The sequence below is a fragment of the Poromitra crassiceps genome (assembly GCF_964638095.1).
Source record: "Poromitra crassiceps genome assembly, chromosome: 27".
Lineage (NCBI taxonomy): Eukaryota > Metazoa > Chordata > Actinopteri > Beryciformes > Melamphaidae > Poromitra > Poromitra crassiceps.
The window spans coordinates 13313549-13331414 of NC_139650.1; positions in this window are offsets into that span (position 1 = coordinate 13313549).

Below are 17866 nucleotides of genomic sequence, written 5' to 3' on the forward strand. Positions count from 1 at the left end.
GAGCTGGGAGACACTGGAGGGAGCCGGAGGGATGGAACCTTGGAGAGAGGAAGGACAGGTTGGAATTAGTAAAGCGCAAGCCAGAGTAGGATATTCAAATAACCAAAACGGTAGGAGCACGAACCACTGTGACCAGTACGATCAAGCACTGGGTTGTAGACTGCGGGCCCTCTTATAGGAGCGGTGTCTCTGAGGATGATTGGTGGCACCTGATGAACTCGACACAGCTGGTGTAGATTGGGCTGATTGAGCTTGCTGCTGCAGAGCCAGCCCAGCCCGCCTTGAAGTGCTGGGGGAGAGGGACGAGGATCGAGACTGGGCAGGGGAGGAATGTGGTGAATGACTGGGAGACATAACAGTACTCCCCCCCTTACGGGAGGCACCGGACGGCCGCCCAGGAGCACCCGGGTGGTCCCGGTAGAAATCGCAGAGCAGGGAGGGGTCTGCGAGATAGGACCGGGGCACCCAACTCCGGTCCTCCGGGCCGTAGCCCACCCAGTCCACCAGATACTGGAACCCCCTCCCACGACGCCGAACAGCCAGCAGCCTGTCGACCGCCCAAACGGGGTCGCCATCCGACAGGATCTGGGGAGGAGGGGGAGCCGTAGCAGGGGGAGACAAGGGGCTGGTAGAGCATGGTTTGAGGAGTGAGACATGGAAAACTGGGTGTACCTTGAGAGCGGCAGGAAGGTCCAAACGGACAGCAGAGGGGTTGACGGTGCGGGTGATGGTATAGGGGCCAACGTAGCGGGGGTCCAGCTTCCTGGAGGAGGTCTGGGAGGTCTGGAGGGGCAGGTCCCGGGCCAACAGCCAGACCTTCTGGCCAGGTCGATAGGCCGGGGCCGGCCTCCTCCGCCGGTTGGCTGAGCGCTGGGACCGCTCTGTGGCCCGTAGGATGGCAGCACGGGCGGCCTTCCAGATGTGCCGACATCGGCGGAGGTGGGCCCTGGTGGATGGGACCGCCACCTCCAGCTCCTGCTGAGGAAACAGAGGAGGCTGGTAACCCAGGGAGCACTGGAATGGGGACATACCAGTGGCCGAGCTCTCCATGGTGTTGATGGAGTATTCCACCCAGGGTAGGAACTTGACCCAGGAGGCGGGGTTGCTGGTGGTCACACAACGTAAGGCCGCCTCCATGGCCTGGTTGGCGCGCTCTGCTTGCCCATTGGATTGGGGGTGGTACCCGGATGTCAGACTGACAGTGGCCCCCATTCCCCGGCAGAAGGCCTGCCACACCTTCGACGTGAACTGGGGGCCACGGTCGGACACGATGTCCTGGGGGATTCCATGGAGTCGAACCACATGGGAGACCAGGAGCTCAGCGGTCTCGGCAGCAGAGGGGAGTTTGGGCAGTGGGACGAAATGTACCGCCTTGGAAAAACGGTCGACGATGGTCAGGATGGTGTCCATGCCCTGGGACACGGGGAGGCCGGTAACAAAGTCCAGGGCAATGTGTGACCAGGGTCGACCGGGGACAGGGAGGGGATGCAGGAGGCCAGCTGGTGGGCGATGGGAGGCCTTATTGCGGGCACAGATGGTGCAGGCGTCCACAAACTCCCTGACGTCCTCTTTGAGCGTGGGCCACCAGAACCGCCGTTGTACGAACTCCGCTGTCCGGCGTACGCCAGGGTGGCAGGCGAAGCGGCTCGAGTGACCCCACTCCAGCACCTGTGGACGGACGGCAGAGGGGACAAACAGCCGGTTCCGGGGCCCGTTTCCAGGGTCTGGCTGGGCGCGCTGGGCTCGTCTCACCAGCGACTCGACTCCCCAGGTGACGACACCCACCACCCGGGCTGGGGGAACGATGGTGTCGGGAGCGCTGGGAACGTCAGGGGACTCCTCGGGGAACAGACGGGAGAGGGCATCGGCTCTGACGTTCTTAGAGCCCGGGCGGTAGGTGAGGGTGTAGTCGAACCGGCTGAAGAAGAGAGCCCAGCGCGCCTGCCTGGGATTCAGCCGCTTCGCCGTCCTCATGTAGGTCAGGTTCTTGTGGTCTGACCACAGGAGGAACGGCTCCTTGGCTCCCTCCAACCAGTGTCTCCACTCCTCTAGGGCTGCGAAGACCGCCAGCAGCTCCTTATTTCCCACATCGTAGTTCTTCTCCGCAGGGTTGAAGCGTCGGGAGAAGTAGGCGCACGGGTGGATCCTCTGGTCCTCCTCCGACCGCTGGGAGAGGACGGCTCCGATGCCCGCATCCGACGCGTCCACCTCTACGATGAACTGCCGTGATGGATCAGGGTGGGCGAGCACCGGAGCCGTCGTGAACCGCTCCTTAAGGACAGAGAAGGCTGTCTCCGCCTTAGGGGTCCAGGTGAAAGGGCGGGAGGTGGAGGTGAGCGCGGTGAGGGGAGAAGCCACTTGGCTAAAACCCTTAATGAAACGGCGGGTGAACCCGGAAAAGCCCAGGAAGCGCCTGAGTTGCGTCCGGTTGGTAGGGCGTGACCACTCCACCACAGCCTGGATCTTACCAGGGTCCGCGCGCATCTGCCCCTTCTCCACGATGAAGCCGAGGTATCCCACGGAGGCGGAGTGGAAGACACATTTCTCGGCTTTAACGAAAAGCCTGTTCTCCAGCAGCCTCTGGAGAACCAGGCGGACATGTTGGTAGTGTTCCTCCAAGGTCGGGGAGAAGACCAGGATGTCGTCCAGGTACACCACCACGAAGATGTTCAGCATGTCGCGCAGCACATCATTGACTAACTCCTGGAAGACGGCGGGGGCATTGGAGAGGCCGAAGGGCATCACAAGGTACTCAAAGTGCCCGAGGTGAGTGTTGAAGGCCGTCTTCCATTCGTCCCCTTTCCGGACCCGCACCAAGTGATAAGCATTACGTAGGTCTAACTTAGTGAACACCCGGGCGTGAGTTAGTGGCTCGAAAGTGGAACTCAGAAGGGGAAGTGGGTACTTATTCTTCACCGTGATGTCATTAAGCCTACGATAGTCAATGCAGGGCCTCAGGCCGCCATCCTTCTTCGCCACAAAAAAGAAGCCCGCCGCTACGGGGGAAGACGATGGCCTTATAACTCCTGAGACAAGGGATTCGGAGATATAATTGCGCATTGCCTCCTTCTCCGGGGCTGAGAGATTGTATAGTCGCCCAGTGGGGAGAGCTGCCCCGGGAAGGAGGTCAATGGGACAATCATATGGCCGGTGAGGGGGAAGTGAAAGTGCGCTGTCCTTACTGAACACCGAAGCTAAGTCATGGTAAGTGGAGGGGACACCAGTGAGATCCGGGGGAGAGAGCACGGGCCTGGGGTTACTGGACGGAGAGGGGGCGGAGCGAAGACAGTTGGCATGACAGGCCACACTCCAACCCAGAATCCGCCCAGTAGCCCAGGAGATGTGAGGGTCGTGTCTCTCCAACCACGGTCTTCCTAACACTAGGGGCGCTGTGGGGGCATGTAACACTAGAAAACGTGCACTTTCAACGTGATTACCAGAGAGAGTGAGGGTGAGTGAGACAGTGCTGTGTGTGATATTACCCAAAGAGTGACCATCTATGGCCTGAGGAGACAGGGGACGATCTAGAGGGACTAAGGGGATTCCTGCCTGACGAGCGAGAGAGACGTCCATCAGACACTCGTCAGCTCCTGAATCGATGAGTGCACTCACAGGGATAGACTCCTTATCCCAGGAGAGGGTAGCAGGGAAGAGGCGGTTGAGGCCCTCTTTGGGCTGGGGAATCATGGCACAGCTCACCAATACCCCCCCTACTGGTGAGCGGGGTCTTTTGGCCGGGTCGGACATGCGCGGATGAAATGGCCGGTCTGCCCACAGTAGAGGCACAGCTGGTCCCGCAGTCTCTGCTCCCGCTCCTCTCGCGAGAGACGAGATCGGCCAATTTGCATCGGCTCCTCTCCCGTGCTGGACGCAGAATGAGCCGGTGGCAGCGCGAGGTGGCGAGAGGGCGGGGCCCAACTGTTTGTCACTGGGGTGGTAGGTCTTGGGGATGTTCGGATGGGGGCCGAACGATGAGTGCGCTCCAGGCGGCGCTCCCGTAGCCTCTCATCCATCTGGAGAGCGAGAGTGATAAGCTCGTTGAGCGAGGAGGGGCGGTCTCTCACAATCAAGTCCTTGATGGTCTCACTCAGGCCCCGCCGGTAAGCGCTACGGAGCGCAGTATCTCCCCAACGGCTGTCAGCGGCTAGTATGCGGAACTCGAGGGTGTATTCTGCGGCAGACCGCGACCCCTGCTGGATTGCTAACAAACGACTGGCAGCGTCCTCCCCGTCAGTAGGATGATCGAATACGGAGCTGAACTCCTGACGGAAGGCGCTGTAGTCAGAGGAGAAACGGGAGTCTAGGTCTACCGCAGAAATAGCCCAGCTAAGTGCTTTGCCTACTAGGAGGGACATAATCAGAGCTATCTTGGCTCCATCTGACCCATACGTTGCAGGCTGATGACGGAAAAGCAACTCACATTGGTGGAGGAAACCCCTGCCTTGGTCAAAATCCCCACCGAAAACACGGGGACTGGCTAGTTTGGGCTCGGGCCGGGGTGGATAAGGACCAGGGGGAATCAAGGGCGGTGCTTCAGGGGGAGCTGGCGCGGCAGCTACGCCGGGACCAGCGTCCAGCTTCTGCTGGATGGAAGTCAGTGCGGCCGCCATGGTGGCCATTTGGTTAGAGAGGGCGGAGAGGGCATTGGACATAGAGTGGGAGGAGCCCTGGAGCTCAGCAATCTGTCCTTGGACTGCGGGGAAGGCCCTGGTTAACTCGGCTTGGAGGGAGGTGAGTTGAGCCGCATGGTCCTTGACTACTCTTTCAAGAGGGGAGGGTAAAGTTGCGGGCTTAGGGCCGCCCGTCTGCCCCGGGGCTCCGCCTTGACTCATATGGCTTGATCGTTCTGTTGTGACCAAACGAATCAATAGTCAAATGTGGCAGAACCCCAGAGACAGACGGACACAAGGATTCAAATACAAGTAATGTTTAATAAAATAATAATAATACAAAAAGGGGCTGAACTAAATCTGGGGCCTTCGTGGAGGAGAATGTATGGGTGTACGGGCAGAATGTAGGTGAGGTGTGTGTAGAACCAAAGTGTGTGTGTGGGTGTGTGTCTAACGTGCGTAGCTAGTTTGGTGCAGTTATATAGATGGCGCTGGGTGTTGTACATGTGCGTGTAACCTGCTATCTGACCAAGTCCGAGATCCGAGAGGGGGAAGTCCGAGGGAGAGAGAGCCGTAGTCCTGAGCAATGGGGGAGGTCCGTCCGAGAGAGGGTGATCCAGGAGTGGGGGAGAGCGGAGGGAGAGAGGGATCCGGAGGAGTAGAGGAGAACGGTGGAGGAGCTGGGAGACACTGGAGGGAGCCGGAGGGATGGAACCTTGGAGAGAGGAAGGACAGGTTGGAATTAGTAAAGCGCAAGCCAGAGTAGGATATTCAAATAACCAAAACGGTAGGAGCACGAACCACTGTGACCAGTACGATCAAGCACTGGGTTGTAGACTGCGGGCCCTCTTATAGGAGCGGTGTCTCTGAGGATGATTGGTGGCACCTGATGAACTCGACACAGCTGGTGTAGATTGGGCTGATTGAGCTTGCTGCTGCAGAGCCAGCCCAGCCCGCCTTGAAGTGCTGGGGGAGAGGGACGAGGATCGAGACTGGGCAGGGGAGGAATGTAGTGAATGACTGGGAGACATAACAATATGGCTCATTTCATTTCTCTCCTGGTCTCTCCTGCAAAGCGCAGCGAGATGATGTCATATTTGCTGCACGCTGTGCGCTTTGCAGGAGAGACCAGGAGAGAAATGAAATGAGCCATATGCTAAAACTTTGATTTCTAACTGTTTGTTTTTAGTCATTTCAACTCAAGTAATGTGTTGTGTTGAGAGATCAGCACAAATAGGCATCAGGGCTGAGAATTTAATTTAAATTTGCATTCAGTAAAAACAAGTTTGGTGATTTGCTGATATATACGATCATTTGAGAGTGAAGCTGCAGTACTGCAGATAACGGTGTTTCATTGAGACTCTTCATGGGTCGTTTCTCATCTCACTTATCTGTACAATGTAAACAGTGGTGCTGTGAGCAGCACTGTGGTCATGAAAGCCTTGGTTCCAGCACAGAGTGCACCTGATCTGCAGAGGTCTGCCTCACTGTGGCTGAGCTCACTCAACCATGTCTCAGTCTTTATTCTCCTCTCTTTTTGTCCACTCTCTCATGTTGTGAGGACAAATTGTCCCTTTGTCCCCCACATTCCAGCACCTATATAGCCACTTCTAAACATGAAGTCTGGACCATGTCCGGCTAGCCAGAGCAGGATATTTTCCGGTTTGACCTGTCTAGACATGAGGGGTCTTTGTTCAGAAACAGCTGGAAATGGTCAGTTTTCTCTGTCAGTTTTCGCCCCCCTCCCCCCACCACCACTGAATCTCACAGAGTCCACCAGCTTATGTGATAGTGACCTTAGACCTGTAACATGACCAACACATGACAGCTGGTGATCAGCACTTGTCATTCTGAGGAGTTTGAAGCTTACCCACAAAATCCCCTTTCCTCTCTGTTTGACTGAGCTGAGATGATGTAACTGTCAATGTGGTTATGGGAAATGTAGTCCAGGTCTCTAGCAGCTTCACATGCTGCAGATGAAAGTCTGTCCTGTAATGTGTTTGTGAATGTGATGTGGTTTGTGATGTGCTCTGTTACAGTGGTACAGCCTCAGGATGACTGGGGAGTGACTTACACTCCTACTGAGATCTGTGCCATCAAAGGATCTACAGTGGACATAAGCTGCTCCTACACATACCCAGCCTACCTAGATGACCTCACTGTCACAGTGAAGACGCTGTGGTCTAAAGAGGAGGGTGGTGAACCTGTGGATGTGACAACAGCCTCGGAGTATGCAGGGCGTGTGGAGTATGGTGGCGATCAGAGGAACTGCAGCCTGAGAATCACAGACCTGAGAGAAAGCGACTCAGCTGTGTACAAGTTCAGCTTCACAACAAACCATCCAGCTGGGATCTACACTGCTTCACCTGGAGTTAATCTGACTGTTACAGGTAACTCTTTCATCAGACCATTTGTTACTTCAGTTACAAACAGCTCCACAATGACGTGACTGAGGGGACAATTCTTTTTATATCGTAAAACAGTAGGTTATCAGCACTGTGTGCCAAGATCTTATAGTCATAAATCTGTAATAACATTGTGTTTTGGTTAGAGGCCTCTATTCAAATGTTGACAGTTTAGAGTGTATAAGGACTTAGACTTATGTAGTCTGCATGTAGTCTGCATGTAGCCTGCATGTAGTCTGCATGTAGCCTGCATGTAGCCTGTATGTCGCCTGCATGTAGCCTGCATGCAGGCTACATGTAGCCTGTATGTCGCCTGCATGTAGCCTGCATGCAGGCTACATGTAGCCTGCATGTAGTCTGCATGTAGCCTGCATGTGGTCTGCATGTAGTCTCCATGTAGCCTGCATGTAGCCTGCATGTAGTCTGCATGTAGCCTGTATGTAGCCTGCATGTAGGCTGCATGTAGTCTGCATGTAGTCTGCATGTAACCTGCATGTAGTCTGCATGTAGCCTGCATGTAGCCTGCATGTCTGCATGTAGCCTGTATGTCGCCTGCATGTAGCCTGTATGTCGCCTGCATGCGCCAGAGGACAAATGTAATGGCTGTTTGTCATCGTTATTTTTTGGAAGTGGGATTTTTCACAAAATAAAAACATGGATTGATAATTAAATATCCTGTGTAATAGATTATATCTATCTATATATATTATATATTTATAAAACGGCTCTCTCAAATCAAGCAATCTGATTGGTTCACAGCCATTGTATAATTCCAGTAACCGAGTTCAATAACCCATGGCCATGGGTTATTGGTTGCCATGGCAACTCTCTTACTAAAAGGCAGCGCTGCGCTCGAGCCAAACAGCTTTCTCCTGATCTGCTGTATGGAGGGTCACTAGTCCTTACAATGAGTCATTATGGACGCATGATGGCGCAACTCTCTTACTAAAAGTACCTCAAAAACAAAATGGCGGAGACACCTTTCAGATCCTTGTGAATCGATCTTCGCTTATAACTTTACTAATACTTCGCAGAAAATGATGTTTTGTACAAGAATAGACGCAGGCTAATGTCTTAACCCCTCTCTCGCGCGCCCTCACTCTTAACCCCGCATTTCTAAATAAGACGTAACGTTACTTGGTGTCGGCATACGGCTCTGGTGTTGGGCTTTGCAAAAGCTCTCAGCAAGCGTCAGGATTGGCCAATGTCGACTTCAGTCTCCAGAACGATCCAATCAAATCACCCGCACGTCTATCTTCTTGCTAGAGGTCCCGCCTTACAGTAGTGTTTCAACTGACTCTATCAGAATAAAATGCCAGTCGGACTTATAGTATTATTATTATACTTGGAAACCGTTTTATAAAAGCAATATAGCACTCGAGCAGCGTGTGTTGTGGAATATATCCCGCTGATAAGCTGTTATCCCACTCGGCCTGCGGCCTCGTGGGATAACAGCTTATCAGCGGGATATATTCACCAAAACACACTTGCTCTCGTGATATATTGCTTAAATATATATATATATATATATAATATAGATTATATCAGCAGTGTTTAGTGAAGACTAAATATCAAAGACTGGATGCTGCTGAGAAAGATTTGAGTTTTCAACTGTCTTCAATACAGGCTGTTAGAGAGAGAGGGAGGGAGAGAGAGAGAGAGAGAGAGAGAGAGAGAACGAGGGAGAGAGAGAGAGAGAACGAGGGAGAGAGAGAGAGAAAGAGAGGGAGAGAGAGAGTGAGGGAGAGAGAGAGTGAGGGAGAGAGAGAGAGCGAGGGAGAGAGAGAGAGAGAACGAGGGAGAGAGAGAGAGAGGGAGAGAGAGAGGGAGAGAGTGAGAGAGGGAGTGAGGGAGAGAGAGAGAGAGAGAGAGAGAGAGAGAGAGCGAGGGAGAGAGTGAGAGAGGGAGAGAGAGAGAGAGAGAGAGAGAGAGAGAGCGAGAGTGAGAGAGAGAGAGCAAGGGAGAGAGAGAGAGCGGGAGAGAGAGAGAGAGAGGGAGCACGTGTGCACATTCGAGAAACAGTTGATGCCCACCCATAGTGATACAGCACGATGGACACGTCTTCCCTCTGTCAGCTCTGTCCTGCTGCTGCAGCTTGGTTGGCTGCTTTATTTCTGTCTTCACTTGGTCAATTTAAAAATGGCCCCTCCTTCCCTCACTGCGTCAGGACAAGAGGAGGGGCCAAAATCACACAATGAGGAAATACAGCAAAGCAGCAAACCAGGCTGCAGCAGCAGAGCAGAGCTGACAGGGTGAAGGAGAGATGATCACACTTATCTCTTGGCGGGAAGCATTAACCCAAAGACAGAGAGGGAGAGCGCGAGAGAGAGAGGGACAAGAGCCAAGTTCCCCATACTCAAACCCTGTGTGTGTGTGTGTGTGTGTGTGTGTGTGTGTGTGTGTGTGTGTGTGTGTGTGTGTGTGTGTGTGTGTGTGTGTGCGCGTGTGCGTGTGTGTGTGTGATTGAATGAATGTTTAATCTCTAATGATATTTCTGTTCCATGTTCACATATCAGATCTCCAGGTGCAGGTGAGCAGAATGATCAGTTCTTCCCAGGCAGAGCTGAAGTGTCACAGCAGCAGCTGTCATCTAGCTGGTCCTCCTTCCTACGTCTGGTACAGGAATGGACACAGAATGGAGAAAGAAACTTCTTCTTATACAGTCTACTTTGGTCCTTCAGCCAGCTATTCCTGTGCTGTAAAAGGACTTGAGGATTTCCACTCTCCTGCAGTGTGTGAGTTTACTCCACAGTGTGTCAGTAACATAACGCCACCTGGTGGACACCATTACCTAATGCACTGTACCATGACTGCATGTATTTAAAAGATGTCATTCTAACAGTGGAAAGTTAAAACCCCTTTTTTCATCTTTCAGGTGTCAGAGGTCAAACCTGCAACAGAGTGACTTACAGCAACAGACACATCTGTGCCTTGAAGGGCTCATCAGTGAACATTTCTTGCAGATACAACACTTATTATTCTGATGTTAAATCTAAATTGTGGTTCAGTCCCACACATAGTGATCGATGGCAGGATTCCTCACAGCCTGAGGACCTTAGTGAGGACTCAGAGTTTGCAGGTCGTGTTCAGATGATTAACACAGAGGAGACAGCAAGGAGAGGAAGCTCCACTCTGAGAATCACTGACCTGAGAGAGATTGATTCAGACCAGTATCGCTTCAAATTCAAACTACAGTACGTTAGATGGGGAAATGATTTTCCTGGTACAACTCTGACCATCATCACAGGTACTGTTGAACACAAACTGATATATACAACAGCATCAGGTATATTTTAACTCACTGATGACAACTGCTGGAGAATACAGTTGAATATTGTGAGAACATTTTAAGGTAAAATTCATTGAGATATGATCACCATGAATGTGTGTAGCCCCCATTCAGAGATGTATTAGATGATGCATTTAATTTTCTAATACTTCGCAGTATTAACATCTACAATAAGAATTGTAACTGCTGTTTTGATTGTGTGTGTGTGTGTGTGTGTGTGTGTGTGTGTGTATGTGTGTGTGTGTGTGTGTGTGTGTGTGTGTGTGTGTGTGTGTGTGTGTGAGAGAGAGAGAGATTGAAGGTTTAGTGTCTAATGACATTTCTGTTCCATGTTCACATATCCAGATCTCCAGGTGCAGGTGACCAGATCCCAGTTCTCTACCCAGGCAGAGCTGAAGTGTCACAGCAGCTGTCCTCTAGCTGGTCGTCTTTCCTACGTCTGGTACAAGAACGGACAGACAATTAAGGAAGAAACTTCTTCTTCTTACAAAGGCAACTTTGGTCCTGAAGACAGCTATTCCTGTGCTGTAAAAGGACATGAGGCTTTCCCCTCTCCTTCAGTGTGTGAGTTTACTCCACAGTGTGTCACTAACATTACACCATAGAGCCTAATGTACTGTACTATAACTGCATTATGTTAGAATAGCTAGGCTGTAATATCTTGCTCAAATCTGCTTTTGTGTGTCATGTTTTCCCTGATGTTTCCTATATCATTATATATCTATATCATGTGTTCTGTGGTTGATTGATGATCAGTTATATGAATCTAATTTTCTGTAGTCCTTGTTAGACATGCGTATGATAAAGAGCCATGTAATAAATACACTTGAAATTGATTTAATATGGGTGTGACCCCAGTGGGAATCCCCCCCACCCCCCCAGTTTGCCTGTCTGAAAATGTGTCTCTAACACAATTCAGTTATTCAACTTTTGCACTTCATCAACATAACTATCAGCTTTGTTCACAAGCTGCTTCTCTAACCTTCAGGATCCTGACATCTCACAGCTATGAACTATTAACCATTTCAATAGGTTCCATGATAAAACACATCCTCATCTTATAGTTAATGTAAAGTATGTTCATATACTTTCTTCCAGATGGTCCGAAGGTCCCCTCAGTGTTGGTGAGTCCCTCTGGTGAGACAGTGGAGGGCAGTTCAGTGACTCTGACCTGCAGCAGTGATGCCAACCCAGCAGCTACTTACACCTGGTACAAGAAGAATGGAGATCCAGAACAGAAAGCTTTGAAAGCAGGAGCACAGCTTGACTTGGTTTCCATCCAGTCCTCTGACTCTGGAGAGTATCACTGTGTAGCTGAGAATGAGCTGGGGACAAAGAGGTCTGTCTCTGTCTGTGAGTGAAAATAAAAGCAACAAGACACAAACAAACATTTTTAATCTGTCAATTTATTTGAGCCGTTATTAACCAGGGGAAGGTTTAGCTGAACATGTAGTTTTTTCTGCTTCACTTTCACAACTGAGAGCTGCCCAGTACAACCACAGTGTGTGACTGTAGTTCACTGAGCAGCTCCACTGCAGCACTTGGAGATGAAGTGCCTTGCTCAAGGGCACAGTGACAGCAGCTGTTCAGGGACAGGAGAGCGTTTATATATTCACTGTTCAAGATCTTCCCAGCTGTTCTGGGGATTCAAACTAGAGACCGACCGATACCGTATTTTTTAGGCCGATGCCGATATTAGTGAGTAAAAAAGAAAATCCAATATCGATATATCGGCCGATATTCTTATATTATACACATTATATTACACGATTTTTTTTTGCAATGATCCCTCAAATATCAAACACTTGACCAAGATATGACTTGACATGACTTGAGATAATGTAGGGAGGATATTTTACAGTTTATCAATTAACTTTATTGTCCAAAATGACATCAATGCAATGAAACTGTAAATTTAACTGGTAATTTAATAATTATAAATAACGAGAAATACAAAAACACAAATAGAACAAATATAAAATATAACTTGAGTGAAGAAAAAAGAACAAATATACACAACATGCTGTCTATAACTCGATACCGATATATCGGTTAATCGGCCAATATCGGCCGATAATATCGGTGGACCGATATATCGGTCGGGCTCTAATTCAAACCATCAGACTTCCAGTCACAAGATGACTTCCAAATTTACAGATGTTTCCTCCCACAAATTACTACTAATTGTTTATGTGTCATTGTTACAACACATCCTTATTTCATTAATCATGTTAATCATGTTAATCCATGTTCTCCAGATGGTCCCAGGAACATCTCAGTGTTGGTGAGTCCCTCTGGTGAGACAGTGGAGGGCAGTTCAGTGACTCTGACCTGCAGCAGTGATGCCAACCCAGCAGCTACTTACTCCTGGTACAAGAAGAATGGAGATCCAGAGGAGAAAGCTTTGAAAGCAGGAGCACAGCTTGACTTGGTTTCCATCCAGTCCTCTGACTCTGGAGAGTATCACTGTGAAGCTGAGAATGAGCTGGGGACAAAGAGGTCTGCCTCTGTCTCTGTCAATGTGACATGTGAGTGAAATACAACTAATGTAAAAAAACAACTAAACACTTTTGATCTGTCAACTCTTGTCTTCTTTATGAACCAGGGAAAGGTTTTGCTGATCATGTATATTTTATCAGCTGTGCCCTGCTTCACTTTCACAACTGGGCACTGTCCAGTACAACCAGGGGCGCAGTGGAGGGTCAACACAAGTCAACTCAGTGTACATCAACATCCTCAATCCTGTTCCTATTTTCATCTGATCTCTTCCAGCCCCATGGAAATTAACAGCTGCTGTAACTACGACTCTTCTCCTGGTCATCATCCTCCTCATAGGTCTATTTGTCTTCCTATGGATTAGGTGAGCAATTCTGTTTCACTGTGCTTATGTTCACTTGGGCATTTAAAATCCACTGTGTTCAGGAATTCAGTTGTTCATTCATTCTCCTAACCAGAAGGAAGAGGGCCTCCCAACAACCATCTGGACCTGGAGGAAGACCAGACAACAGGCAGCAGCAGGTGAGGAAGAGGAACTAAACAAGTCCAAAAAGAAAAGTACTTTCCTCCTGCAGTCTGGCTCCTCAGTTCAGACTGCAGAGTCACTCTGTGTCTTCCAGCAGGCTACAACTTGACAGCTCATCTGACTAAGTTTTACTTCATCTCTCTTTCCTCTTCTTCACCCAAATAAATCCTCCTCTTCCTCATCTTCCTCCTCTTGCACTCAATCAACTTCCTCTCTTGTTTATTACAAACATCTCTACCTTTTCTTCCTGCCTTGTGTTCCTTTACCGACCGCTTCTGTCATAAATTATAAATTATTGAGACAGGAATCTTTGTTTCTTCATCACTGTGGGTGGTGTATCTTTGACCCTTTCAATCCTGGTTGCTTGTCATGTTGGTGAATTTAAAAAGTGTGTTATACTTTTGCATTCATTCACATTTGGTCTGAATATGACTCAGCTAAATGTGTAAAATATAACACACTGTACAGTATGTCTGCAGTGTGAGGGTGAGGTTCACCAATCAAATTGAAGAACACAGTTCAATCCACAAATACGTTAGTGTTTTGAATAGAAAGGCCTTAATGGGGCATTAATTACTCCAAACACTTTATGGACGTCCATCAGCGACCAGTGGGAATTGCAACGATATCAAGAGAACTGATTTCTTCCCAGGCCCTCCCATCCTCTTGCAGCTAATTATTTTTCCTAAATGACATCAATTTATAGACTATTTATTAGAATATAAACTAGAAATCTGATCTTACTATTCAAGTAAAAACAATAGCCACTTGGTGTAATTTGTGAATTCCTGACAAAAAAAGTCTGATTGTAGAAAAGAGAACCCACTTGGAATTAAATTACACATTTTTCACTACACTACGGTTATTTTTGTTTTTTTACTCTTTTAGCACTCTGTCCTTGATATGAACATTAAACAATATATTAGACAATGTTCAAGATCTTTATCGATTATAACCATTTTATTACCATTGTATTTACATGTTCTACCTGTTTTAGTTAATGTTATGAACATCCTCTTATCTTCAGAATGCACTAATATATTTCCCTCCTCTCAGAACCAGCAGCCATGAAGCTGATGAGGATCCATCTGAGCTGTACAGCAAATTCCACAAACCCAAGAAGACAAACCCCAGAATCTGAACACAACATGACTTCATGGGCTATTATGGGCCTTTTTCACCAGCAGACAGGTTGTGTCTAAAAGGCAGGAAGTAACACAGGTGCAAGCAAAACATTAATGAGGGTTTCCAACTTACAATCCATTCAGGTGTTCTGGTGCCGGGGCACTCGTTAATGTTTTGGTTGCACCTGTGTTATTCCCTGCCTTTTAGACACAAAAAAGCCGAGATGAAAAAGGTGAATCAAGACACAGCATTATTCAATCTTCATTTAAGCAGGTAGCCACAATGAGACTTAAAATGTGTTTGTCAGGAGAGACCAGGCCAAGAAGGCAGCATCATGACAACCATCAAAGTGAAGCATATAAATACAATGTACATATGATGTAAAGTGCTTGTGGATTTGGCAGGACTGGAGGCTGTACTGGGGCTTTGTTGCAGAGGTGTGTGCTGCTGTCTTTGTGTGGGCTCTTTTGGCTTGTTAGTGGTGCGGGGGGTGCTCTTTGTGTGGTGCGGGGGGTGGTCTTTGCCTCTCGGGGGGGGGTGCTCTTTGTGTGGTGCGGGGGGTGCTCTTTGCCTCTCGGGGGGGGGGGGGGGGGGTGCTCTTTGCCTCTCGGGGTGCCAGTTGACTGGTGGGTTTTGTGGGGGTGGGGGCTGTCTCGTCTGGGTCCTGTCAACACGTTCTCACTCCCAACCCGTCAAATACTGACGTTTGGTCAGGAACCCTTGTAGTTCTTGCCTACAGGAGAGCATGCGCGTAGCCACGGGTGCGCTAGGGTGTGCAAATGCCACCCAGACAGGCCACTGGCGCACCCAAAAAATGGGGTAAAAAAAGTGTTTTGTTTTGTCTGCAAAACACATGTCAACGCTGTCATGCACTGTGTCCAACTGTCCGCTGCCCTATGTGCCCCGGAGCATCATGGGAAACTAGTTAAGCTGTCGTCCACGTAAAGTAAACAAATGCACGCACAGCAGCAGCAGCAGCAGCAGCAGCGCCAAATCAAGAAGACATGAAACAAAGCTCGCTTTTAAGCTTTTTCGGCAAAGGCAAGAAACGACGAGGAAGAAGATGACTCGTCGTCACCCTCCCCCTCAACAAGTGCGGATTGTAGTGCACCCGACCCGTTCCCGCACCTGTATTGGTGGTGTACAGTGGAGAACAGACAGATGATGATGAAGAAGATGATGCAGCCGAAACAATGACGTTAACAGCGGGGAACGCAGCCAACAACACACCGGAGGTTTGGGGCCAGAGGACACTGACGCTACAGATCTCTCTGCAGTAGACGAACATGCCAACCAAATTTGCGTTCTTTCCCGACTAGAACACTCATTGGAAAAAGTAGGTGAGACCTTTTTGAGATACTAAACAAAGTGGTTTTACATGTTGCCAAAAAATACAATTTAATTGACTGCTTCTACCTGCTAATAATGAGTGCGAAAAGGAGCAAACAACACACAAATATTCCTCTAAATCTGGTTTGAAAAGACCCAAATTTTTTTGGGCGGCGGCCTTACGGCCGCCACCAAATGGTCCGCCCCCTGGCACACCCTGGCTTTCTGTGGCACACCCAATGAGCCGAGTCTGGCTACGCTACTGGGGGAGAGGCAGCCTTTCTCTTCAGAAATCAATGGTGCAGGCGAGGCATCACATGACTAGTGGGTCACATGACTGTCACGTGCCCCACGTGTCATTGCTGTGTGTGGGGTGTTCTTGATGGGCGGGGGTTTGGGGCAGTGTCAGTGTCTTGGCTGTGCCTTATTTGATTGGTTGGCGCTGCCTTGGGTGGAGTCATTGGTTCCTTTCGGGGGAATGGAGTTTTCTCGGCTCCAAACTTTTACACTTTTAAGCTTTTGAACTTTTGAATGGCAGTGTATCTCATTTTTTATCATTTATTTTGTAATTGTGTTTCTTCTTCACATTCACTTTTATCTGTTTACATCTGTGTTTAGTTGCATGCCTGTTCATTTTCTAGTTCTATCCATCTACCCCTGTATTACCTTGTATTCATTTTTTATTCATTTAGGTTTATTATTCAAGTGTTTTATGTATTTAATTGTGGTAAATTTGTCAAGTTAAAATCGTCTATAAAGCATGCATATTTCCAATTTAACAATATCAGCAAAGGACTCAAATTCTGCAATGATTTAAAGCCATAGATTGTAATTAAAACTTCACTGTGCATAGTTTGTTTATGTATATAGTTAAGATCACATACAGTGACTTGTATGACATATTTTTCAGAAGCATATTTCATTAAGTAGTAATAAAGACGAGAACAATATTTTGCTTGTTTCTCACTGACTCCCAGCTCTTTTTCACTCAAAGTATGACTCGCTGCTTGAATGACAACACACAGCAGTAGACAATATTTATAAGACCTCAATAGATTTTTAGGGGAACGAATATTGTTATTGTACTTTTGTTTTTCTCCATCGTCCAACTTTCCAGTGAGATGGTAAATGCTAGTCAAATTCTAAGAGGTCCAGTTAGAGAAAATTAGCTGGAGCAAAGGTCCGGATTCTCCGGAACATCACAACGTCTAACTTTTGTGACGATTCAGTGCCATATATATTGAAGTAGCCTAATAGTTCTATCAACGTCTGCATGTAGTGAACAACTGACTGTTAAATCAAATAAAGTAATTCAGTATTTCAACAATGTTTATTTTCCGAAAAAATACATATATATATTTTTTTTTCAGTTTTTACGTTGAACTAGTATTAAGGTTTAACTGCTTAAATACTTGAAATGAGTTTTAGACAAATATTATAGTGAAGTTGATCCTATGAATTTCTTTACAAAGCCTTGTCTTTCCATCAAGGAAAAAAAAACTAAAACAGAAGAAGAAGCTGAGAAAAAATGAAGTGTTGTGGGGTTGCAGCTGGTGAAATCCGTCTATAAGATTTAAAATTTAAGTTATCTTTTTTTTGTTCTGATTTGCATAACACTTTTTTGATTGCTGCATGATTCCATTTGTTATTTCATAGTCTACTGTTATTCCACACCACACAGCCATCACACCTCAGAGGGTATCTGAGGTCACCAGCTCAATGTGCATGGTGCACACAAGTGTAGACAGTTACAGTATGAGAGCAACTTTCACTGTAGGTCAAACGCCATCATGAGTAACCTTCAGGAGCCGCTGGATGGAGCTGTTTCCTCACAGTCGAAAAAAAGAAAAAAGGAGAATCTTATTAACATCTTCTCTTCTGGATTGGTTGATTAATTAACTACCTGGTCAAATAAGCGAAAGATGCACCCATACATATTTTTGATTCATTGTGTAATATGTTGTTGTGTAAAATGTGTAAATTCGTTTCCTGATTTCCGTCCAAGTTAGCCAAAGTAAGTCAGGCTAATACCGGAAGTTAAGATATTCGTACCTTCAAAATACAAGCATAAGTGTGTCACTTAAGA